This window comes from Dasypus novemcinctus, chromosome 3 (assembly GCF_030445035.2).
Source record: "Dasypus novemcinctus isolate mDasNov1 chromosome 3, mDasNov1.1.hap2, whole genome shotgun sequence".
NCBI classification, from domain to species: domain Eukaryota; kingdom Metazoa; phylum Chordata; class Mammalia; order Cingulata; family Dasypodidae; genus Dasypus; species Dasypus novemcinctus.
The window spans coordinates 91,001,506-91,028,659 of NC_080675.1; the positions used below are offsets into that span (position 1 = coordinate 91,001,506).

Below are 27,154 nucleotides of genomic sequence, written 5' to 3' on the forward strand. Positions count from 1 at the left end.
CTGTTATCTCTCTCCAGCTACATTTTAAAAGGCACCGGACTTTGCACTAAATATAGGCCTTCTACATATGTGCAGGACTGCATCTTCTGGCCCAGGTGAGGCCTGCAGCTCCTTACCTGAATTCTAGCCATCTAAAGCTTAGTTCAAATGTTCCTTTCTCCAGGAAGGCTTCCCTCATTACTGCAGCCCAAAGAGATTTGTCTGGACTTGCATAGCACAGATGCTGTAAAGGGCATGCTTTGTAAGGCTCACTCTCTTTTTCTGTGGATATCAGCATTCAGGTTCTCCAGACTGTCTACTGGCTGTCTTAGAATCCTTCACAGGATAAAGCCCAGAGGTCAGAGGTCAAGGCATTTGCATTTTGACTTTTCCCCTTCTCTGTAGATAACCCCTTCCTTTTCCAATTTTTCTGAGTTATGAAAATAATACAGATGTGAGTTATATGTTAAAGGCTATTTCTCTTACCATTTAGTTTTATGGCTGAATTTTGCTTCTCTGATCCTTCTTTCCTCATCTACAAAAAGAGGAAGCTGGACTAGGTTATTTCTGAGGCACAATCTCTCATTCAGTTTGTAAATATATTTAGGTCAAAGAGCACATGTCATAATTCTATTTTTTGGCTCCTATAGTCCTGTGTATATGTGCTTATTGTTGGATTATCAGAAAAATCAATGATTCTCTTCAGTGCTGTTTTACACCGAATGCCTTAGTAGGTATGTCCTAATCTAGCAGATTACCATCACAGACATATTTGTAGAAATTATCTATGAAAAACAGCTGATCATTTCAGGTAACATTGATCAGTTGGCCTATTTTCTTGAGAGCCCAAGTTTCTGATAACTGACTTGTGTCATGCTGAGCATCTTCCCTAACAAAATTTCATCTAGGTAGCTATAGATGCATTTACCACAGTTTGCTTGTTCCCATTCCTTAACTGTATAATTTCAGTTTTTCCAGAAGTTGGAGTCAAGACCCTGAGGAAAAAAAAACAGTTCCACCCAAAGAATTTTATATTTTACAACAAGGGTCTTCCTGAAAGTCACCGGATGCTTACAATGTTGTTGGGGATTGAATCATTGTTCCCCCAAAAAGAAATGTTCAAGTTTTCATCTGCCTTCATGTGGGTGTGAACCATTTCTAAATAGGATCTTTGAAAATACTATTATTAGCTAAGATGTGGACTCTTTTGTGAATAAGATCTCTGAAGACTCTGTTGAGAGAAGGCCAAATTAAATCAGGTAAGTCTCAAATCATATGGCTGAAGTCCTTATAAGAAAAGGAAATCTAAACAGACAAATGAGCAGCACAAGTAGAAGCCAGAAGGAGAGGCCATGTGACAGAGGCAGAGGTGCAAGCCAAGGAACCCCAAATATTACAGCAAGCCAGCATGAGAATGCTGAGACTCCAGGAGAAAGCATAGCCTATCAAAACCTTGACTTCTAACTACCAAAACCATGAGGAAATAAACCCCTGTTTCTGAAACCAACTAGTGCATGGTATTTTTTGTAGCAGTTACAGAAAACTAAGATAGACGTGGTCTGAGAATGGAAGTAAAGAAAGAAATTGGTTCTTCACTGAGGTTGAAGCTCTGATTCCAGAAGACTGCCTCCCACTGAGGGCGGTAGAGATGAGAGAAGAGCTGGCTTCAAATGTAGAAGCCCAAGCTCTCTTGCAAGTTTCTGAAAATACAGGAACAAGGAGCAGACCACTGTCTAGAGTCAACCCAAAGAGAGAAAACTGGAGCCCCCAGGGCCACTGCCAGCCAGTAAACCTGTGACTCCTGCAACCAAGTGCTTCTTAGACAGCTTAACAGGCCAAAATCTTCACAGCCTCTTCACCACCCCACCACAGAGTGGAGGGGTTGGCTCTTGGCTGTCACATAAGTTAAAAACCAGCCAAGCAGTGGGAATTCTCTGTATTTTGTTCTATTGTTAGAATCCAATTACCATCTGGTGGCATGCTATGGGGAAGTGCTATTCTTCTGCATCAGCAAACACAGAATGTAGCAGTTTGGTGATCAAGCTGGGAGCTTTCAGTGCTTAGAGCAAAAGATAGAGAAATAATGTTATTTCCACCCAAAGAATCTCATGCCCATAGGGATTCTCCCGGCTTCAGGATATTGTTAGTTGACCTTGACCTTATAAAGGCAAAAACTTTATTCTGGTATCATGCTGACCTTTAGGATGTAAACCCTTTGTCCCTGCCTAACCTTAAATATTCAGGTCTGTTTTCTTTCCTGTGCCTTCCTATTACTTTCCCTCCTGAGTGCAGCCCCAACAACTATGAGGTAAGAACCTGCTGCTTTTATGAGAATTGCTCTCTGACACAGATAAATAGCCCAAGCCCCAGTGGTGATCCCCCTTCCCTTTCAGGACTGAGGTCCCTATGGTGAGGGAAGTCATGGGCTGCTTCATGGTAAATGGTGTCATAGATGTGGAAATAGTCTGAGGCATGTTGGCTGGACAGATAGTTTAATAGATGTTCAGCCCAGAGTTTCTCTTGGCAACCTCCTGAGATGATTTGTTCTGCCACGGTTAGAAAAGAAGTTATGCCTATAGTCTCCCTTTCTTAGACTATCTAGAACTTGTTTGGATATTTAAAGGAATCAGAATAATGGGAAGCATTTCCAGAGTGATGGTGTTTTATTTTCCCAGCTGCTAAAACAAATACCATACAATGGATTGACTTAACAGCAGGAAGTTATTGGTTCATGATTTCAGAGACTTGAAGACTTTCTGCCCCCTCCTTCCTCCCTGGTCAGTATCTTCTGGCTGGCTGGCAATACTTGGGGGATCCTTGGCTTTTCTGTCATATGGCAGCATCCTTTCCTTGCTTTTCCAGGTTCCACTGACTTCCAGCTTCTGGCTGCCCCCATGAATTCTCTCTCTGGGGCCTTCTCTATAAGGCCTCCAGGATTAGGATTAAGATCTATCCTGATTCAGTTAGGTGACACCTTAGTTGAAGTAACCTCATCAAAAGGTCCTAACTGCAATATGTTCACACTCACAGGAATGGAATAAGATTAAGAGCATATTTCCCTGGGGTACACAACTCTAAACCACAACAGATACAAAAGGAAGAGCTAGGAGAGTAAGTGCCTTCAGCTAAGGCAAATTTAGCTCAGATCTTCTAGATGCCTCTGAATTAAAAGGTCCTGTTTCTGACCTTATGAACCATTGAAATTCCTAAATTGTTTCTTTTTGGTTCACTCTATTTTGTCTCTTCTTTCCATGCAGGTACACCAGATATTACAAATGGAAAGGTATTGAAAGAGACCAGGAAATGGGCTTCTGAATCCTTAAATCCTATACTCAGGGGGCTGTCCTCCCAGTCCATGCTGTCCCATGGTGGCCAGGGAATTCCTTTGTCTAATTTAAAGACAGACCTAGGGCCTGAAGCAAAGCAGAACAAAGGAGTTACAAAGGCCCCCCTTGGCCCACACCTAAATCTAAGCCCTCTTCATTCCACCTCTCCTTCTTAAAAGAAAAAGAAGCAAAGGCAGGAGGGAAGCTGCACAGAGCTCTTTCCCCAATGCCTGGAGCAGAGATAGTACCCATGCATGGGTCCCAACAGCATAGCAGGCCATCTGATTACATCTTGGACTTCATGAATTATCCCTAAAAGTTCTTTTTTTTTTTTTCTTAAACTAGGTCAAGTTACATGTCTTACTTGCACTCAAAATAGTGCAATCTAAAATAGCCAGGACTTGCAGAAAATCAAAAAGCAGTTCGAGGTAGTGGATGTGGCTCAAGTGGTTGAGTGCCTACTTCCCACATGGGAGGTCCCGGGTTCGGTCCCATGTGCCTCCTAAAAACAAAAACAGTGCTCGCTTCAGCAGCACATATACTAAAATTGGAACTGCACAGAGAAGATTAGCATGGCCCCTGTGCAAGGATGACACACAAATTCGTGAAGTGTTCCATATTTTTTTTAGTGTGGCATTTTGTGTGATCTATTTATCTTTTAAAAAAAGACAACTAAAAAAAACAAAAACAACAAGCAAAAGAAATTTTAAAAAAACAACTCAGGAGAGTTGATGTGGCTCAGTGGTTGAGTGCTGGCCTCCTATATACAAGGTCTTAGTTTCAATCCTGGACCCCAGTACCTCAATAAAATAAAATAAATAAATAAATAATTTATTCAAAAGAATTATAAATGTCAGGCCCTCTTCTATTTGTCTGAGCCAAACAAAATTAGGTGACATTTTTCCTTGAAACCCTCTAGCCCCTGTTTTTGCCTTTATCTACTGTATTAGTCAGCCAAAGGGGTGCTGATGCAAAATACCAGAAATCTCTTGGCTCTTATAAAGGGTATTTACCAGGCCATAAACCATAAGTTACTTCCCTCACCAAAGTCTATTGCCACCTGTTGGAGCAGGATGGTTGCCGACATCTGCCAAGAGTTCAGGCTTCCCGGGTTCCTCTCTTCCCAGGCTTATTTCTCTCCAGGTTCAGCTGCCCTGCTCTCTCCACAAGGCCAATTATCCCACCAGCTCTGTCTCCAGGGCTCGATGCTCTCCAGGCTCAGCTGCTCTGCTCCTCTGTGTGCATACTTTCCAGGCTCCAGCTCAAAACTCCAACTAACTCTTCTGCCATGTCATTTTCTCTGTGTGGGTGTTTTCCCTTGGTAGGCAGGGACTCAACATCCAACTGATGTGGCCCAATCAAAGCCCTAATCATAATTTAATCATGCCAGAGGAAAAGACCAGTTTACAAACATAATCCAATATTTCTTTTTTTAATTTGTCAATAATATCAAACTGCTACAGCCACCTTTCCAAATAACCAATCTTCCTCAGATGCACAGCATCTTCTCTTACTTATTCTTCAGATGTCAAATCCTGCTTCCAGAACATAACAACCCAGTTACAGTAAGGTATAAATGACTGATATTAGCTCAGAGAGTTAGCATAACTTTCCAAGATGCATGCTGTCAGAGAACAAAGACTTAGATGAAAAAGTAATAATCTAGTGTTAAGTATCACATATCATAAAATGGATAGGGAAAGCAGGAATGCCTTCCCTGCACACCTGAAACCATGCTATGAGGAAAGTAATATGTTTTTGCTTTGATTAGGTATAAACATCCTAAAAATTCTGTAAGCATTCTAAAAATGATTGCAGGCTGCAAATAAAAGAGAAAGCACACACCATGGTGTTTATAACTAGCAGAGCTATTATACAGGTATGACAGTGGTTGAAAGGGAAAGCCTAATGACATGTATATTACTAGAATAAAAGCTAAAATGTAAATGGGACTGTATAACATAGTGAAACCTCATGTGAAATATGAATATGGGTTATATTACATTTATAACACAGTTCTTACAAAATATAAATACATATAAACTAGAGAAAAGGAAACACAATAGCAGCTATGTATGGCAGGGGAAGCATAGAGAGATTGAGAGGTGGTGAGGTTTTGTTTGTTTGGTTTTTGTATTTTAATATTATTATTATTACTGGGATAATGAAAATGCTCTAAAAATGATTGAAGTGATGAATGCACAGCTATGGGATTATACCAAATACCATTGAGTGTACACATGTTGGATGGATTTATGCTTTATTAATATGTATTAATAAAATTGATTTGTAAAAGAAGTAAAAATAAATGAACTTTAAAGATAAATAAATAAGAGAGAAAGAGAAAGCCTTAGTAGATAGAGCCTCAGATGTGGGGTTTGGCCAAGGTGACAGCTAGAGGAGATTATAATGACATGATATCATAGTGCAGAAGAAAAAGTGCTTTGGGTTGGGAATCAAAAGATCCAGGATCAGATTGAATCTCTTCAGACCTCAGTGAACCCATGAATCCAAAAATGGTAATTATCTGACTTGAAAGTCTTTGAATTATCTAGCTGAAAGTCTTTGAAGTATGGCTGGGAGTATGCTTCCAAATAAAGAAAAAGGAAGTATTAGAGGGAAAGGGTTTCTTTGTTTCCCAAGGGGATAGTGACATTGCAGAAGCTGACTTTCTAAAATTAATATAAAATTATTAGATATATGTGCCTGACTTGACTTAGGATGGACTAGGTCATTTTGTGGTAACAAACAACACCCAAATCTCAACAACTTAAGACAAAAGCTTTCTTTCTCACTTTTGCCATATGTTCATTGGGGATCAGCATGAAGACACTGTTTACTGAAGCACTCAGGGTTCCAGGCTGATAGAGATTCTATTTTGTCACATGCTTTCCAGAATCATGTGACAAGTTTTGCCCTGGCTCTTTTTAAAAAATATTTATTTATTTATAACCCGCCTTCCCCCCACTACAGTTTTTTCTCTCTGTATCCATTCTACTGTGTGATCCTCTGAATCTATTTCTCTTTCGGTCTTCTTTTCTCATTTTTTTCTTCTCTAGGATTCACTGGGATTCGATCCTAGGGACCTCTGATGTGGGGAGAGGTTCCCTGTCAATTGTGCTACCTCAGTTCCTGATTTCTGCTGCACTTCACCTTGACTCTCCCTTTCATCGTTCATTTGTTGCATCATTATCTTGCATCATGACTCACTCTTGCATGGGCACTGGCTTATTGCACAGGCACTCAGCTTGCCATGTGCGCACTCAGCCTGCCACACGGGCACTGGCTCACCATGCAGGCACACTTTCTCTTCTTCTTTTTCACCAGAAAGCCCCAGGGATTGGATTGAACCCGGGTCCTCCCATACAGTAGGCAGAAGCCCTATCACTTGAGCCACATCGGCTTTGCTGCCCTGACTCTTAAAGCTTCCATTCAGAAGTGACTATCCGTCACTGCTCTGCATACTTCAGAGGCCAAAGGAAGTGGAATGTCTACCCCACCTTCAAAGAAGGGCAGGGAGATGTAATCCCACCTTGTGCCCAGAAGAAGGGAATCAGGAGAGGCATAAGCCTCCTTAATGACCACCACAGGCCATCTTGCTGGTCACTGAATATTTGGTATACTTTCCTTTCTAACCTACAGCCTTCCCAACCCAAAGCCCCATCCAGTCTAGGCCTGTAGCTTAAGCCCAGGATCTCTGGGTGTCCTGCGATAGTTCTCCACTACATGTCTGGATGTGACCTCCTTTGATTTGCAAACTCTGAATATAAAAGACAAGTTATTTGCCTCCCACACACTCAATATATCAAGGTGGAAGAAGGCCAGGATAACCAAAAAAAAACAAAAAACAAAAAACAAACAACACTTCCATTCAGAAAGGGGAAGAACGGGAGGCACAGCAGTCTCAGGTCTGAGGCAATTGAGAAAACCAGAAATCTTCAGAGGCGCTTGAAGCTAGGCCTGGGGGCTGCTCCTGATTAGGCCCTAATTCTGGTCTCTGGGAGAGGCTCCCTACCCTAGGATTTTTTTCCTATCCCATTATTCTCTTTTGCCACATCTAAAACGAGCATTTGAGAATATATCCTTCTTTGAGTTTGACCCATTTTCTCATTCCACTCTCTGTATGTGGCTAATTAGGTGTCAGACACCATTACCTTCCTTTCTACTGGTGGTTGTTTTGGCAGTACAACTTTCTCAAAGCTTAGTTGGCTTTTTACCTGTTTGGTTTTAATAAACTCCATGCACCAGCAGCCAAATCCAAAGTTCTTTTTTCAGGTATAATTCTCATATTTAATATGTTTCTTTGCTCACTTGCTCCCACGTCTCTCTCTTTTAGCTTCATTATGGATACCCTGGCTTCAGTGGGAGAGCTACACACTTCCCTTCTCTTTCCTGAGCCACAACTGAAAGAATTTCCCAAGTGCCAAACCTTTGTTGGATCTATTCAGAAGTTTTAAACAATGGGTGGGAGAGCCATACCTTGGTTTGATCCTTGCCTTAAGGCTGAGTTTTAATCAGACTTTGTCACTCAAAGGATTTCTCAGTTTTATTTTTTACTACTTGGAATTGAGGATTAGTTGTCTCTTCCAATCCTGCAAGTCCCTGAAGTCTTGGCTTTTCTCACTTGCTTTTCATATGTGCTTGCAAACTAGCCAATTCCTTTCTGCTTTTATTCTTTCTTGTAAAGCTTTGTTAAATGCAGTCAACAGTAACCAACATTATTCTCTTTTCCAACTTCTTTCCCTAAATCAATATATTCATTAGGTTCATGGCTTGTTTCCCAAGTTACCACTGAAGAGCCTGAATCACCTCTAATACCAAGCCTCTAATACTAAGCCTCTAATACCAGTTACTCACCACTCTCCAACTAACTCCTGAACCAAAGTCACGGAACATAGGGTTTTGTAGCAGCATCTCACTTTGGGTACCAAAATATTCCAGATTATGCTGTAGTAACAAACATATCCTCCAAGTTACATTCCCTTAAAACAAGAGAGTTTTATTTTTCACTCACACTACCTTGATTAACAGAGGAGGAAGAGGACCTCTGTTCATTGAGTCAACATCTGTTCCTGTGATTGCAGGGAAAGGGGAAAGGAAAAGTAGTGGATTATGCACTGGCTGTTAAATATCCCAACTATCAACAACTGTCTTTCTCACATTTCCTTGGTCTAAGCAATTTATATGGCCACACCTAATCTAAATGAGAAAAGAACTGTAAGATACCATATGCCCAAAAGCAGAGCAGAACTGGAATATTTATAAACAAATCTAATGACTACAACAGGCAAAAACTGTTATGTTTCTGTATGTGCTAAATGTATCCAATGTTTTGTCTCATGTCATTTTTATTAGCTCCATATTAATTAGGCACTACTAGTGTGCACATTTAATGGATAAGGAAGCTAATATTTAAGTAGGTTAAATATACTTCCAAAGTCACACAGCTAGCAATTGATGGAGCTGAGATTTGAAAAGAGACATTTTGATTCCAGAGCTTATACTTGTAACACCATATTCTACTGTTCCCATGAAGTAAATGATAGCTAATTTCATTGATTCTAAGACATATTTTTTCCTTAAAATCAAGATGTGTCTTACAATTTATAGTATCTCAGTATTAATCAGCAGTGTTTTTCTGTTATTTTTTTAAGTTTTATTTATTTATTTCTCCCCACTCCCTCACTGTTTACACTTGCTATGTCTGTTCATCTTCTTTTGTTTCTTTAGGAGGCACCAAGAACTAAACCCGAGATCTCTGATGTGGGAGGGCAGCACCTAATCGCTTGAGCCATCTCCATTCCCTGCTATGCTGTGTCTCTCATCATGCTTTTCCTCCTGTGTCTCTTGTTGCTTCATCTTGTTGCATCAGCTTCCCATGCCTGACCATCAAATCAGCTTGCTCTCTTGCTCATCTTGTTTAGGAGGCACTGGGAACCTCTGCACCCTGCTTTGTTGTACCTCTTATTATGGTTTTCTTTTTGTGTCTCTTGTTGCATCAGCTTGCCACACCTGTCTTGCACCAGCTCGCTGTCTTCTTTAGGAGGTACTGGGAACTGAACCAGAGGCCCCCCATATGGTAGGATGGAGCTTAGTCACTGAAGCCACATCTACTTTCCTGTTTTTCCTTTAGTAATGTTTAAAGGAATGGTGTTTAATTATCAAAGGTGTTTTAGATTTGATGAAGTACGGTATTAAGCATCAACTATGTATTGAAAGTGCTACATATTATCTCACTTAATCATCACAAAAATCTACAAAGTTGACAATATTATTCTTATTTGATAGAATAGGGAAGCAAGGCCCATAGACATTAATCAAACTATTCCAAGTCATATGTCTGGTGGGTGACAGAGCTGGGATTTGAACTGAGGTCTTTCTACTCCAGATTCCAAATGCTCTTTCCAAAAGCAGCATGCTGCTTCTCAAAAACAAATAGCACTTGTTACTACACAGAGAGTCAGCTCAAAATGAGCCATAGGATTTCAGAGACTCTTCCCCTGAAAACACACACAAAGGCAGCTCTTCTGGGATGAGCTGCATGAGAGAGAGCACTACTGACAAGCTCAAAGCAGACAGTGAAAGTAAGAGGAAGGTGGCATCAATTAGTACCACACACAGGAAAAAAAACACACATAAGAATTTGTAGCAAACATAACAAATCTCTCTTCACTGAAGAGTTGCACACTGAATTCTTTGAATTCTTCTGAACCCTTTGCAACGGAACTTAAAAGAAGACAACATACGCACACAAGGATAGAGAAGGAGAGAGAAGCAGGACATGGGCACTCACAAGAGACTCCTGATGAAGAGCTACTGCCAACTCTCTGGTGGGAAGAATCAGTGGTCAAAATTAAGCCCAAAATAGCTTAAATGCCTCTTTGAGGAATTCAGTGAATCCATTCAAGAGTATCCATTTTGATATTTCACCTTTTAAAAGTTCTTGACTTTTCGAGGATCCTAATAGAATAGGGTTAGAATCATGTTCAGTAGCCCTAGGTGTTTACTGATCAGGTGTCCCCTGCACTGCTGTTCAGTAAGGACAGTTATCTATCCCTGGTACTACCTGCATGCTTTCCCACTCAGAGAGAAGAAGGTGTTTCAAAACCTGAGACAGAGTGTAGCAGTTTGATATTTTTGATGAATTCCAAAAAGAAATCTTGGATTATGTTTGTAAACTGGTCTTTTCCTCTGGGCATGATTTTGATTAGGGCTATGACTGGGCCACATCAGTAGGACATTGAGTCCCCCCCTCTTGGTGGGTGGGGACTCACAGAGAAAAGGGCATGGCAGAGCAGAGGAGTTAGTTGGAGTTTTGATGTTGGAGTTTTGAGCTGGAGCCCTGGAAGTAAGCACACAATGGAGCAGAGCAGCTGAGCCCAGAGAGAATCAAGCCCTGGAAGAGGGACAAAGCCAGTCCCCTGATACTTTACAGCTGACCTTGTGGAGAAAGGCAAAGACTAGAGAACCTAATAGTCTACAGCTGACCTTGTGGAGAAAACAGAGTTGAACCTAGAGAGAAATGAGCCCCAGGAAGAGAGGAACCCAGGAAGACTGAACCCTGGCAGATGTCAGCAGCCCTCTTGCTCCAATATGTGGAGCAACACTTGCTCCAACAGTAGTCTTTGGTGAGGGAAGTATCTTAAGCTTTATGGCCTGGTAACTGTAAGCTTCTACCCCAAATAAATACCTTTTATAAAAACCCACCAATTTCTGGTATTTTGCATCAGCACCCCTTTGGCTAACTAATACACAGAGGAAGAACACTTGCCTGAATGTTACCCTAAATTGAATCTCTGTTCTCTGTTCTTGACAGGGATAACAATCAAGACAAAAGTAATAATGCATATGCCTCCTCAGTTGGGGGTTGGTGTTCTTTATGACAAGGGAATTAGTAAAGATAATTCCTTTACAGCCAAACCATAGGTGCTATTTATATCACCAAAATTTTGTAAGGATATTTAGGTCAGTCAAGTTAAAAGAATTGGGCAATAAAAAAGGATTTGCTAAATACCTATCTCCTGGGCACTGTACTAGGTGTTGTTCTTTATTAAATACTAATTGGGCATTTAGTTGCCTGGAGAATAGTAATTGCTCTGAAACGTGAGCTGCTTTGAATAATAGCTATCAGTTTAATAAGGATTTACTCTGCAGACTTTATGGGCACAGAGGGACAAGGTTTCAGAAAAAGACTTAAACTTACAGGGCAATTCCATTCAGATTATACTTTCCCACAAAACTCTGATGATAGATGCTGCTTTTGTCTATGGGAAAAACAGGTCCAGGATTTGTTATTAACCAGGAAGAAATAAAATGTCCTTAAAAATCCAACAATTGGCTAATCTGATCTTCCCAGAGCAGAACTAGCTCAAGATTTGGCCTCTCAGATTTGTGGTGGGAGGGTAACTAGCACATTTATTTAATGAGGCTTAGTGAATGCTCAGTGGATTTTGTGGAAAGGAGGAATTTTAATTTGAGATAAGAACTTGTTCTCTATGCACTTTAGAAAATGGTGTCATTGCCAGAGGAAAACCAGGAAACATTTAAAGGAAGGAAGGGGGTTTAACACTGTGTGAGTTGAAAGGGGGAAAAGATTAGGGGAAAGGGCTGAAAGATGGGACAAAATGTGTGATCTCATTGCCATGTGACCAGGATGAAATGGCAAGAGAAGTATTTTGTGATAAAAACAAAGGCTGTTTCCCCAATCGCTACTGAATAAACCCACCCAACTTTAAGGCTTTAGTTTACCATTCCTCTTTGAAGTCTTCCCTGTCCTTCCAATGAGTCACCAATGAAAAAGCTAAGTCTGGAGGGAGTCTCTCAGCTTAGATTCATAACTCACCTTTATGAAATTTTTTTTGTCTTTATTTACTTTTTTAATGTTACATTCAAAAAATATGAGGGCAATAGAAGTGTTCCACAAGATTATGCAAGGATGGATATAAGACATGTTAATTACACCAAAAATATATAGGGGCTGATAGGCTAAAATGTAAATCATAATGTAAAACGTAAGATAACTAAAAATGTAGAATATTGTATAGTCTAAAATATAAACCACAATGTAAACCCAAATGTTACCCTGTTTGAAAGCTACTGTCTCAATATCTGTACATCAGTTTCAGTAAATATAGTATGAATATGTAAAAAGATTATTGCTGTGGAAGGGAAAGGGTTTTATGTTGGACATGTGGGAGTACTGTATATTGTATATATGAATTACTGTGATAAAAAACTTTTGTGAAGATAAGCTTAATAATTAGGGAAAAAAAAGTAAAAGAAAGGATGTAGACACTGAGGAAAAGATGGAAGTCGTTGCCTTGCCAATTTGCATACAGGGCAACACTTATTGCAGTGATGGAAGGTAAAACATTAAAAACAAATCTTTTGCATTTTTAAATTTTTTGATACCCCAATTTACTTTTACCTTAATTTTACTAAATTAATATGTATTCTATATCTAACCTTTAAACTCATCACTATATTCCATTTTACTATTAATGGAACCTGGCAATATATTGGGCTTCACTTTTCAGGAAGTTTTGGATCACAGAGAGGTTCAACAATGGCAGGGGAGGAATACTGGGGTGGGGTGTTATTGACAGGGGACACATTGTTGGCAGGGAGTTCTACAGCCATATATCCAGGGTACATAAAAATGTTTGGATATTTTCATGGTGGTTACAATTAAAAACAACAACCGAGGGAGTGCTGAGTTCCTAGCCAGGGGAGCTCTGTCACATTCCCTAAAGGAACAGCAACAATCCCCCAAGTGCAACTGCAAAGACCAAAAAAGAAGGAAGGTCCAACAACGAGCCCTTGTTTTCTTTCTAATCTATATCTCCAAGATATTAGATTTAAGTGGGGCATTTCCTATCTTTTTGGAGTCAACATAGTAAATTTTTCTGATGTTCTTGAAAAAGATTTTTTTACCTTAAGTTTGTTTTAATCAGCATCCAAACAAGGTCATATATTGCATTTGGTTGATACGTCATTTTATTCCCTTTTATTCTTTCTGTCTTTTCTTTCCCTGTGCAATTTACTTTTGGAAGAAACCAAGTAATTTTTCCTGTAGAATATTCTATGTTCTGGATTTCCTTGATTATTTTCTCCTTTCATTGTTTAACTTGTTCATCCCTATCCTTCCTACAAACTAGTAGTTTGGTCCAGAGGCCTAATAAGCTTTTTGGCAAGAAAACTTCCTAAGAGATGCCATTTCTTGCTATTGCATAACATCACACAATGTCTCCTTGTCACAGTTTAGGTGATGTTTTTTGTTTGTTTGTTTTTAAAACAATTTTCTTTTTTTTTTTTGTCTTTATTTTTTTAATGTTACATTCAGAAAATATGAGGTCCCCATATATCCCCCACCTCCTCACCCCATTCCTCCACCCATAACTACAACCTCCTCCATCATCATGAGACATTCATTGCACTTGGTGAATACATCTCTGAGCACCGCTGCACCTCATGGTCAATAGTCCACACCATAGCCCACATTCTCCCACAGTCCACCCAGTGGGCCATGGGAAGACATACAATGTCTGGTAACTGTCCCTGCAGCACCACCCAGGACAACTCCAACCCCCGAAAATGCCCCCACATCGCATCTCTTCCTCCCACTCCCTACCCCCAGCAGCCACCATGGCCACTTTCTCCACACCAATGCCACATTTTCTTCGATTACTAATCACAATAGTTCATGTATAGAATATCAGTAAGTCCACTCTAATCCATATTCTATTCCTCCATCCTATGGACCTTGGAAGGGTTGTGTCCACTCCACATCTCTATCAAGAGGGGCTTAGATTCCACATGGATGCTGGATGCAATCCTCCTGCTTTCAGTTGTAGGCACTCTTGGCTCCATGGTGTGGTGGTTGACCTTCTTCACTGCCATGTTAGCTGAGTGGGGTAAGTCCAATAAACCAGAGTGTAGGATTTGTAAGTCTTTTGAGGCCCAGGGCCTGGCTATCACATGGTCAGTCCAGAGATTCAGATCCCCTGGGTATATATTAAACCCTAGCACCAACTACAATTCTGGTAAAAGGTAACAGGAGAGGCTTGTGAAAAAAGATCACATCTGAGTCCAGCTCCATCACACAGAAACACAAACTCCAAAGTAGGGCCAAATGGCATGGCACTGAACTCCATCTGCCATGTCCATAGAACCTGTGGGTTAGGTGATGTTAAGATTGATCATATTTTGAAACCCATTATAAAGTTCCTGATCCATCATTAATATAATGGTTTTAGCAGCCATTATGGTCATTACTGAGGCCTTTTATGTCATCAGAGGTTGTAATTTTGTGATTTTCAATTCTGTCATTCCTTCTGCATTTATTGCTGTATTTCTCCAAGAAAGACATTCCAACATGCAATATCTGGTACCCCAAAATTCAGTTTTATAGGAAAAATAGAATAAATGCTTAATTATTTTCTTTAACCTGTTAATTTCCAGAATAGTAATTGGTACAAGTACAAAATCCAATGGTGAACAATGAGATGGTTGGTTGGTCGGTTTTGGATTATCATTATATAAATGCATGGATTTTTATATACTTGAAAGTGTTCCAGTCAATTGCAGTCATTATTCCCTTTGATGATTTATCCCATCCTAGATGGGTATGGACCTCAAATTTATTTCCATGGGCTTTTACCCTTAACCGTTTATTTTGAAAATGTTCAAATACACAGAAAAGTTGAAAGCATAATATAAGGACTTTAAATACCCTTCACCTGGATTCAACAACTGGTAACATTTTTCTACTTTTGGTTATTTTTACTTTTTTGCTGAACCCTTTGAAAATAAGTTGCAGTCCTCGTGAACTTTAAATATTTCAGCTTGCATGTTGTGACAGTTTGAAGCCTTTGTGGACCCCAGAAAAGCATGTCCTTAGGGCTAATCCATTCTTGTGCATGCAAACCTATTGAAGGTAAGAAATTTTTATTACATTACTTCAGTTAAGGGCCTTTAATTAGATTGCATGGTTGAGGGTGGGTCTTAATCCTCTTACTGGAGTCTTTTCTAAATGAAGGAATGAAAATCTTCAGACACAGAAAAAAAATAGCTGTAGAAATGAAGAGAAGCCTCCAGAAATTTCAATGAACATGGGGAAAAGAAAAGCCAGAGAGAGAGCAGCCCAAAGCTGTAAGTAATGAGGTTTGGAAGAGAAGTCAGAGCCCATGACAGACCCTGCCCCTGTGCCCTGCCATGTGAGCAGAATTCCAGGACCACCACCAGCAAGTCCTCAGAGAGAAAAGAATCACCAGATGAAACCCTGATTTGGAACTGAATCCAGGCCCTCCCATGTGGTTGGCAGGTGCCCAATCACTTGAGCCACGTCCACTTCCCAATTCTATTTCTGTTATCTATAGAAATGTAAAAACAACTTTAAAAAAGAACTAAAAGTTGGTCAACTCTTTGATTTTTTTAAATAACCATGTGCCAACAGTTCTAAACAATGTATTTGGTCTAAGTTCCAAGCAATGGCTAGGATTTCTGGTAAGCCTGGGTTGAACATTCCCACAACCCACCCTTGGTATGCTACCAGTACAGAACAATGTGTATAGTATGTTACCTTTGGGGTAAACAGATGGAAAAATAAGAATGTATATTGATATTCGTGGTGGCATGGAACTGAGTAGATGGAGGACAGGAATAGGAAGGAGACATTTTGCTACACATACACAGACACAAATGTATCTACATATAATTTTTTAAATCATGTCAATTATCTATTAAAACTAAATTAAAATAATTGAAAAAGAAATGGGATAGAGATGGATAAGTCAAGCAAATACCAGCACCCCACCCCACCTGCGAGCAATAGTATGTTTGAAGTAATGCTTGCTTATGTGCTAATATTCTTAGGTGTTTTGTAAATTTGCCATTTTCTCAGATCTTATAAAAGGGAGAAATAAAAATACATGAACTTTAACATCTGTGCATGAGGGCTATCTAAAAGTACTTCCTTCACATGTGTTCAGGCTTAGAAAAAATAGCATATTCTTTTCTGAACTTTATCATTAAAGATTCTGATTATTCTGAATAGAACATCTATTTGTCTCATTTGTCTCAGTTCCAGTCAGACAACATGCTGCATAATGCATCAAAGTTATATTTATTCATAGTCTATTAGTCACACAAGCTCTTTACGGATATTCTAGAAGAACTTTTTGAAAATTGGGAAATAGATTTTATGGTCTCATCTCATCCCCTTTGTTTATGCCTATGACAGTGGAATATTCCAAAATCCTGTTCAACAGTTGTCTCTAAAATCAAGACCCTGTGTGTTCTGGGACTAAGGACAGAGGGCAAGGGTTACATTTTACATAAAAATCTGTGTGGAAAGAGGATTTGAGCAGTCCCCAAACAGACCAGCAGTGTTCCCAATGCTCCTGTTATGATGCCCTTGAATCTACTTTCTGTATTCCAGGGAGAAATGACTGAGGACTGCTAAAAGCTGCCTAATAACACTGAGAACTGTTATAAACAAACAGCATCAAGAAAAAGAATAAAAGCAAAGCAAATTATAGAAATGCCTACCTGAGCAACTTCCCTAGTTCTCCTTCCCCAAATGTAGAGTGGGAAGGAGTCCCAAATATTTCAGAATGAGAGGTGATGACAGACACTACCTGTGGTGGGCTGATGGCAGCTCAACAGCCCTCATTTCTTGCTTCCTTAATTGCAGAAGGAAAAGAGTCATAACCAACGGAGGAAATTCAAGGGAAAGGAAGAGCCTTGCTAAATTCCCAGAAGAGCAGAGTCCAGAGGAATACCTGTGTTAATCCCATCTAGTAATATTTTTAAAATTTGAGATATCATGTTTTCATCTCTAGAAAGTTCCATTTCGAACTTTGTAATATTTTTTCCTTTCTCTAGTTATTATGTTCATGTTTCTTTTAAAATCCTTGAGCCTATATCTGATAGCTGTTCTAAAGTCTTTGTCTACTTATTCTGTTATCTGTATTATTTCTGGGTCTAATCTCCTGACTGATTTTTCTACTAGTTATATGTTACATTTTCCTGATTTGAATGTCCATTGTTAGGTTTATGTTGTTGAGACTGGATTTGTTGTATTCCTGTAAAGAATGTTTGACTTATACAACCATCATGCACAAGTGAAGAATTCCCAAACAACATCCCTCTATCAACACACCACACTTTTGTCAAACATTTGTTACAGATTATGAGATAATATCATCTGATTATTTCCAAGTCCATAGTGTACATTTGGCACAAATTTTCCATATTCCCCCATTATCAACACAGTATATCTTTGGCATAGATGCAAGAATATTACATTATTACTGCTAACCACATTCCCATAGGTCACTCCAGTTGTATTTTTCCCATGTTTCTCCACATTCCCAGCACCCTGCAATAGAGATGTACATTTGCTCTACGTCACAAAGGACACTCTTGCATCTATACCATCAACCACAATTCTCATCCACCTCTGGATTTACTATGCTATTTAGTCCCTAGATTATTCTCTAGCATTCTGTCAATTGGCTTCTACATCCCTTGACTACCATTTTCAGCCACATCCCCATTTATAAATGAGCTACCATTCACTATAATGTGTACGTTTCCACACTTTTCCAGTAAAGCTACTTAAAACTTTTACATACATTTAACATCAGTATTCCATCTCAGTCCTCCTCTTATCTGCTTTAAGAACCCACCATCTACCACCAGGTCATGAAGCTATTTTCCTACATTTTCTTCTAGAAGATTCATAGTTCTTGCTTTTATATTTAGGTTTTTTATTCATTTTGAGTTAATTTCTGGATAAGGTGTGTGATAGTGTCCTCTTTCTTTCTTTTGGCTACAGATATCCAGTTCTCTCAGCACCATTTACTGAATGGACTATTCTGCCCGAGCTGGGTGGGTTTGGCAGGCTAGTCAAAAATCACTTGACCATACATGTGAGAGTCTGCTTCTGAGCTGTCAGTTTGGTTCCATTGATCTATGTGTCTGTCCTTATGCCAGTACCATTCTGTTTTTTTTGCACTGAAGATAGGTAATATGATTTAAAGTCCAGAGATGACAGTCCTTCAACTTCTCTTTCCTTTTTAAGATGTTTCTGGGTCTTCAGGACCACTTACTCTTCCAAATAAATTTGATAATCATGTTTTCCACTTATTGGGTGGAATTTTTATCAGGATGGCATTGATTCTGTATATCAATTTGAGTTTTAGTCCTCCAATCCATGAGCATGGAATGTTCTTCCAGTTATTTAGGACTTTTTTGATTTAACATTGAGTTATAGTTTTCTGAATACAAGTGCTTTACATCCTTGGTTAAGTTCATTCCTGAATATTTGGGTTTTATCTGCCATATATATTTTCACCACTCTTTTGACACTTATAATTACTTCTACTGATATAATCCTCATTTCTAGACTCTCTTTCAGGCCTCTCTTTCAGGCTGTAATACACCTGTTAGTATTTCCTGCAAGCCCAGTCTCTTGGTTACAACACTCTAAGTTTCTGTTTATCTGTGAATATTCTAAACTCACCCTCATTTTTGAAAGACAATCTTGCTGGATATCAGAGTCTTGGTTGGAAGTTTTCTCTTGCAGTATCAAATATACCATTGTCTTCTTGCCTCCATGGTTTCTGGTGAGATATCAACACTTAATCTTACTGGTATTCCTTATATGTTAGGCATTACTTTTCTCTTGCTGCTCTCAGAATTCTCACTTTGTCTTTGGCATTTGACATTCTGACAATGTTTGGTCTTTTCAGATTTTTTTGGATGGGAGTATATTGTGCTTCTTGGACATGGATATTATGACCTTCAATAGGGTTGGGAAATTTTCTACCATTTTTTCTTCAAATATTCCTTCTGCTCCTTTTCCCTTCTCTTCTCTTTCTGGGACACCCATGACACTTATGTTTGCACATCTCTTGCTGTCATTCAGTTCCCTGAGAACTTGTTCAATTTTTTCCATTCTTTTCTTCCTCTCTTCTTTTGTATGTTCACTTCCAGAGGTCATTTCTTCAAGCTCACCAATTCTTTTTGCCTCCTCAAATCTGCTATTATGTGATTCCAATGTGTTTTAATTTCATTTATTGTGCCTTCATTCCCATAAGATCTGCTATTTTTCTATGTACACTTTCAAATTCTTCTTTGTGGTCATCCAATATCTTCTTAATATCCTTAATCTCTTTATCCATTTCATTGAATTTATAAAGGAGATTTGTCTGAATATCTATGATTAGTTGTCTCAACTCCTTTATGTCATCTGAAGGCTTATCTTATTCCTTGAACTGGGTCATATCTTTCTTCCTGTTTCTTGGTATGGATTGTACTTTTTTGTTGGTGCCTTGGCATCTGGCTTACTGGAATATTTATTCTGGGTGCAGTTTTTCTTTTTAACTTAGGGCTTCCTGCCCTTTCTCCTTTCTCCTTTGCCAGAGGTAGGGATAGAACCAAATTGTGTGGCATAATCCAAGTCATGCAGTTGTTGCCAAAAGAGACTGATGAAGCTTCATACCCTTTTCTCCCCTGCCTGGGGTGGGGATGGAGTTGCAAGTATGGGCAGCAATCCATGCAGTGTGAGTCCAAGATGACTGCAGTTGCCCCAGTCTGATTATTCAGTCTGTGCCAGTCAAATGTACCTGCAGTTAGCTGGATAGACTGGCACAGGGCCCACAAGCTTCCTCCCTACCAGAGGTGGGGCTGAAGCCTAGGCTAGGGCTGCAGTTCAATCTGGGAGAAAGAAACTGGTCTCTACTGTTACTGTGATTTTCAATCAGTCCAGCTTCCCCTCATGCTGGGGGTGGAGTCAAAATGGTGGCTACTAGCCTCTTTCTGACTTGGCAATTTCAAACTTTCGCTCTTCTTAGGCTTATACTTTAGCCAGTCAAATTTACAAATCAGTAGTTGAAATTGGTGGCCAACTGTCTCCTCTTACCTTGTTTTTGGGAAATAGAACCTCCAATTCCAGCACAGAAAGCTCCTGGACCAGCTTGCTCTGCCAAAGTAGGATGATCACCAGCCTCCTCTGTGTGGCCTGTAGTTTCCCAGAGAGGCTGGCACAGTTCCCCCCAGCTTCCTCACTATTGGAGGTGGGGTTGGGGCTTATGCTAGAGCTGCAATCTGGCATAAGATAGAAGCTGGTCCCTACCAGCCCTGTGATTTTCAGTCTGCCTTGCTTCCCCTCATGCCAGGCACAGAGTTAAAATGGCAACTACCAGCCTCTTTCTGACTTGGACAGGTTCAAACTTTAGGTGTTCTTAGGATTATACTTTGGCCAGCCAAATTTGTTCATCAGTAGTTGAAGTTGGTGCCAGCCATCTCTTCCTCCCATGTTTTTGGGAAGTGGAGCTTTCAATTCCAGCTGCAGAATGGCTTCCGAGGTGGCTTATGCCTCCAGTAGGGGATGGGCACTAGCCTCCGTGGCATGGAGTGCTGTACTTACAAATCTTCTCTGCAGATGAGCAGTCTTCTCCTTCCATTCTTTTAAGAATGTTGCAGGATGCTCTTCTGGTCTCCTGGAGCCCCCAAACAGGTGCTTCAGATAGCTCTTGGTGTTTACTAACTGCTCTGTAGCAGGAGCTGACTCTAGGAGCTCCTTTCTCTGCCGCCACCTTGCTGGTTTACTCTGAATGTTTGGCTTTTTCGGCAAATAGTTAAATAAAATTGTCTCTATTTGCAGATGACATAATCATGTATGGAAAATACCAAGAAAGCTATCAAAAATACTGGAAATAATAAATGAGTTTACCAGGATGCAGGATACAAAGTCAATATATAGAAATCAATTGCAGCAGCTAATATTAGAATATTAGATATAGTTTAATTTTCATCATGGTTATACCCAAAAATCATCTATACAGATGATATCATTTTGAAGTTTTTTCATGTGGTTTGATTGAATGGATGGAAACTACACTAAATATACAGAAAATATTACAAGTGGAAATTGAGTTCAGAGGATGCTGTCATTCAACATGGCATGTTGAAATTAATTATTAATAAACTTTCAAGATAAACAAACAATCATCTGTGGAAATAATAATTTATTTTCAAAAAAGAAGGAACATAAAATCATTCCTCAAAATTCTTATGTCATTGACTAATAACCAGGTGATAAACATTTATTAAAGTCCACTTTCTGCACTAAAAATGATATATCAAATCAATTGGGGACAATTTTTTAAACTATCTTTTTCTTTTTCTTTTTTAAATACTTTAGATTATGTAAATGTTACATTAACAATATAGGGGATTCCCATATGCCCCACTCCCTCCCCTTCCCACACTTCCCCACATTAACAACATCCTTCATTAGTGTAGTGCATTTGTTATAATTGATGAACACATATTGGAGCATTGCCACTCTGTCCCACACAATTTTGTAAGTTATGACAAAATATATAATGGCTTGTATCCATCATTGCAATGTCATCCAGGACAATTCCAATGTCCTGAAAATGCCCCCATATTACACTTGCTTTTCCCTCTTCCTCCCCTCAAAATCTGTGGTGGAATTGGGAACTATTTTTAATTAGTTTCTTAAAATTTGAATTTATTCATTTATTCAAGAAATATTCATTGAGTATTATTTACATAATATATTGTTTTTAGGGGTTAGGAAGCTAGATAGATAAATCAGAGACTTTTTTTTCCTTCAAGAAGCTTACAAATAAAAGAGATGAACAAGTATAAAAATAATTTTAATGTATGATTAAATGTCATCCTTTCTAACCTGCCCCTTTAAATGCAATTGTTCCTCACTCTTCCCAAACTTTATCCTCAAATACAGCAAGGAGAGAGCAAACAGACAGCTCTGGGTGACTTCAAGGCTACTTCCTTCGATTGCATCTTCTTTTATCACTCTTTGATTTCTCTGGTCTAGTGTTCTGATTTTAGCTCTTGCTATCTATTTCTAGTCCTCATCCTTGTTGTGAGGAATCATTCAGGTTCCATAAATTCAGCCATCAAAAATTATTGAGGATCCACTATGTGTCAGATCCATTTCTGATGCCAGTATCCCAGACAGCTGTGCAGTGAACAAGACAGATACTGTCTTTCAGACCTCACCCCAATCTTACTTTAGCTTCACTTTAAACTCTGTATACTCTCTTCATCTAGGGATATTTCACTCCATGAATCTCCTACATTCCCTACTGATCTCGGCCCAGAAGAACCACCCTACCTAAGACAGTAAGAAAGGGCAGAGAAGGGGAGAAGAAGGATTAACTTCATTAAATAACACAATCTTGGTGGATTAGAGTGGGTACATGTATGGGTATGATATACACATTTATATGTATACATATACAAATGATTAAAGACCATGCGGCAGTTTGAGATTATTTATGAATCCCAAAAAATAGAGATAATGTTTGTAAAGTGGTCTGTTCCTCTGGGTGTGAAACCCTTTGAATGCATTAGATTCAGCTAACATGTCTTGATTAAATTACCTTTTAAGATTAGGGCTTTGATTCTACCATGTCAGTAGAATGTGACTCAGAGTTATTACTCTCTGTTGGGAACTATTAAAGCTAGATCTGGGGGAGGTATACTTAACCTGAGCTCAAGTGGAACAGTGAAAGGTAGCAGCAAAGAGAATGATGAAAGGAGCATTCATTCAAAGGCTTGTAGCAGGAAGAGATTATGGTCCCAAAGGAACAGAGATGGCAGCAACTACCTTGCCTAGTGACCATTTCCTGGTCCTGCTTTGGATTCTTCAAGTGCTCTGGCTCTACTCCCAACCCATGGTTCTCTAGCTATCACTTTTATCTTTCTAATAATCACCCCAATTTTTTGTTTTAATTATCAATAGTTGATTGGGTTTATTTTCTCTGCAATCTAATATTCTCTAAGATATGATATTTCACTGTTTCTGGCTAATATGCTTTGGGAATAATTCTGCTACCTCCCAATGAGTGATCAGCCTGAGAACTCAGACTTAGGAAGGGTTAAGGCCAGAAGAAATACTACTAAAGAGAATGTAACTGGTATTTGTGGAGATAAACCTGTCCCAGGATGTCTGTCACCTGAGAGGTCATCCCCCAGGTCCCTGAGCTCTCCTAGGGCTGGGGCAGGGTGGGGGTGAGTTTCATTCTGCAGAATTGCCACTGCATAGAGAAGCAGCCCCGAATAGAAACTGTCAGGAGCACAGGTTCAGCCCAGGACAATTTAGAGGGACATAGGACAAAGCTGGAATCACAGACATATCTCAACCTGCTTGATGTATTCCTCACAGGAAGATGTGTGACCTTGGGAAAAATTGTAACTCTTCAGAGTTTCAAATTTGTCATCTGTAAAAATGGGGAAGACCAAAATCAAATGATAATGCATACTTTTCCTGCTTAAAGTCCCCAATCTGTCTCTGAAAATGACCCAATCAATAAGAAAGCACTACCAGTTGTCTCTTTCCTGTTTTTGAAAAGGAAAACATGTAATGCACTACACCAGAAACCAAAATGTTCATTTAATTTCCAAAAACATAACTAAAACGTAATAAACTGTCACGTTAAGATGGAAAATGCTTAACATATCACTCCTGATTACAAAAAAAAAAAAAAATCAGTAAGGTTATTACAAATGGTGGCTTTGTATAAATAACAACACAGCTTCTCTCCAACAATGGATGTGACACTAGATATGCTTTCCTAAATATCTACAGGTAATTCTGATGTTCTATCAATTATGTTTGAAATGTTATCTCAAGACCTCGCTTTCATATTTTTTTGTTTAAAATGTTGATTGATTTGGGTGGATATAATATAAACTTTTAAAATATAAACATCAGCCAAAATGTGCTGGGAGGCATGTATGTTTTATGAAGTTTAGGTATTAAAGCCAGGAGGGAAAATTCTACTGGGAGATTGGTAATTGGGGAGCCATTCTGTGAGTATGTGGAATAGGTGAAAACTCTGTAAATGAGAGGGCTTACCAATGCAATCTTTATTTGTGGCTACTACAGAACATTACCTAAGGCATTAGGAGAAGGAAAGCCATGCACAGCAAGCAGAGAGTTGAGATTATTAATGGAAGAATAAGAGCAATATTCCCTGATATCTGATTAGTGGTTTTCAATTTACAAATAATTTCCAGGTACATTAGTTCCTGATATCCATAAAATTCCTGTGAGGCAAGAGGGATGTTTTTCTTCTCTCTCTTTTATTTATGAGAAAGAGGCTCTGTCAGTCTAAGTGACCAGCTCCAGGTCATACACTTGACTTCAGAAGCAAGAGCTAAAGCATGAGTCCTCTGACCCTTAGGCTCTTTAAGGCTAGCTTTCAATTTACTGTATTTCAGCTAGAGCAAAGACCCTCTCTTCACCAGCCCCTGCAGTCAGCAGTGAATGCTCAATCAAGTACACAAAGCAGGGGCCTGCGTGTTCATCAGTCTCCATTCAAATGCCACAGCAATGCCTTGTCTGGCATGAGTGCCCTGCTGAACACGGTCGATCAGTCTCAAGTTCATAAAGAGATCTCTGCCTTGACTTTCCTGAAACAGCAAAGATTCCTACTTGCTTTCCAGAGAAGAGGATTTTTAAAGTTATACACCCTCAGACCTGGACAAAGACAAACCTGTAAGAACCTGAAATCTGCCTTTGCCTTCCTCTCCACCACGTTCCCCTGAGATTTTTCACATGCCATCAACTTTCCAGAACTTCCACTGGAAGAGCCCACCCTATCTTTCCCAGACAGGGAATACCACTCAGTCCTACTCAGTTTCCATTCCACAGAGGCATAGAATCATGGATTTGGATGGGACTGTAGAAGAATTACTGGTCAAGATGAGGAATGTTATGCTGTAGAAATAAACAGCCCCCAAATCTGTGATTTAACACAACTGAACTTATTTCCCATTCACACAATATGCCTAATCTGCATTAACAGGCTCTGCTCCCTGGGGTCACTCAGGGCTGACAGAGGCATCACCTTGACATTGCTTCCATGATAACCAAAATGGTGGGAAGGGAAGGTACTAATCGCACACTGGTTCTTACCGCTTTTGCTTGGAAGCGACACAAGTCACTTCTGCTCACATTCTTTTACCCAAAACCAATCACATATCCACCCTAGCTTCGAGGAAGGCAGGAAAAGTGATCATCCTGTGTGTTTACATGGAGAAGCAGAAGATTGGTTACCAGCCTAGCAACAGACATGGGAGTCCAGTCCCCATCTGAGGCTTGCATCTCCTCAGTAACAGTCCACGGTGGAGCTCAACACTGTCCTGAACTTCTCCTGTGACCAGAAGCTCCCCATCTCAACATAACAGCCTATTTAATCTGAAGCAAAATCTCTGTTAGGAAAAAAAAAATCGTAAAAGTAACCAAAGTTAAATTCTCTATAAGTTTTGTTCCTTAGTCTTCACTTTTTCTTCAAGTTCAGGGAAAAAGTCATTAATTTGTTGAATAAATATAAAAATGTCAAATATTTAGTGAAAGCTCTTGTGCTCATTTATTTATTCACTTAACAACATTGAGCACTCTCACCCTTTTAGGTTCCTGTCCTCCAAGGGATCTTGAGCATAAGACGGGTAACCAAGATTGCATTACCTTGTGGAATGTGATATGGAAGAGATAATCCCCTAAGGTCTTTGGAGGGAAAAGCAAGGGTCTCCAAATTGAGCGGGGTTGGTTAAAGTGAAACTGTAGAGAAGCCTTTCTGGAGAAAGACAGTTGGTGTTAACCGGGAATATGAGAATATAGCAGGCAGAAGAAACAGCATGTATTAGGTAACCCAAGTGTGAAATTGCATGATATTCAGGGAATTATAAAGCAGGGAACCTTTTGGGGAGGGGGTTGAGATGAGGTTGGCATCAAATCATGGACATTCCTGGGTCTAAGCTAGAGAGTCTGGAATCCTGAAACCTACTGAAGAATTTTAAGCACAAAATTGACATGAGCTGATTCACATTTTAGCACCATAATATTGGGAGCAGGGGACCATAATGGAACACGGGAGATCAGTCTGAGTCTGAGAGAACAATTACAGTGATCCTGGACGGGGTGATGAAGACAAAGTTAAGGCACTGATCCTATAAGGAAGAGGACAGATTTCAGAGGCAGAAATGGAATGGACAATATGCGAGAATTAATTCCAATAGGCAAGGCAGAGTAGGTGAGTGCTAGGACAACACCCAAGCTTCCAGCTTGGCAACTGGGTGGATGGCAGTATTATTCACTGAGGTAGGGACATTAAAGGAAATTGATGGGGAAAGTTTTTGTTGGGTTCACCTGTGGGCAGACTGAGGTTAAGTTGCATATATAACCCAAAGATGAAGCATTAGGCAGTTTGCTGCATTTAACAGAGGGCTCTCGAGGCAGCTAGCACCGCGCGGAGCCCCAGCGGGCGGCGGCCAGGGTAGCCGAGTCCAGCCGAGCCCGGCTGAGCCGCGGCGGGCGGAGGGGCGGAGCCCAGCTGAGCTCGGCCGAGCCCAGCCGCGCCACGCCGGGCGGCGGGCGGCGAGCGGGAGAGCCGAGCCGCGCTGCGCCGCGCCGGGCGGCGGGCGGGAAAGCTGAGCCCGGCCGAGCCCAGCCAAGCCCCGGCGGGCGGCGGGCGGGGGACCGGAGCCCAGCTGAGCCCAGCCGAGCCTGGCGGCGGGGTTTCTGTTCTTTGGTGTGTTTTTTTTGTTTTTGTTTTTTTTATTTTTTTATTTTTTGTTGTTGTTGTTGTTGTTCTTTTTTTTTTCAATCCTCTCTTTCTTGTCCCCAATATTCTTCTTACACTATTTTACCTTAACAATACAATAGGTCCTACAGGAAATACCTCACATTTGCTGGGTTTCCTCACCCTCCACTGCCTCATTTCTCTGTGAATAGATTTAGCCTATCTACACTATCCCCTTTCCCCTACAACTTGATATCCTCC

The 27,154-nt window shown here is 40.0% G+C and overlaps 1 non-coding gene across 1 annotated transcript; it reads left to right on the forward strand.

The window, feature by feature from the left end:
* The first annotated feature begins 3,822 nt into the window (after positions 1-3,822).
* On the forward strand, positions 3,823-3,929 carry LOC111760249 (U6 spliceosomal RNA). Its single transcript, XR_002793998.1, has one exon. It is a non-coding gene; the product is annotated as a U6 spliceosomal RNA (small nuclear RNA).
* The last annotated feature ends 23,225 nt before the right edge of the window (positions 3,930-27,154 follow it).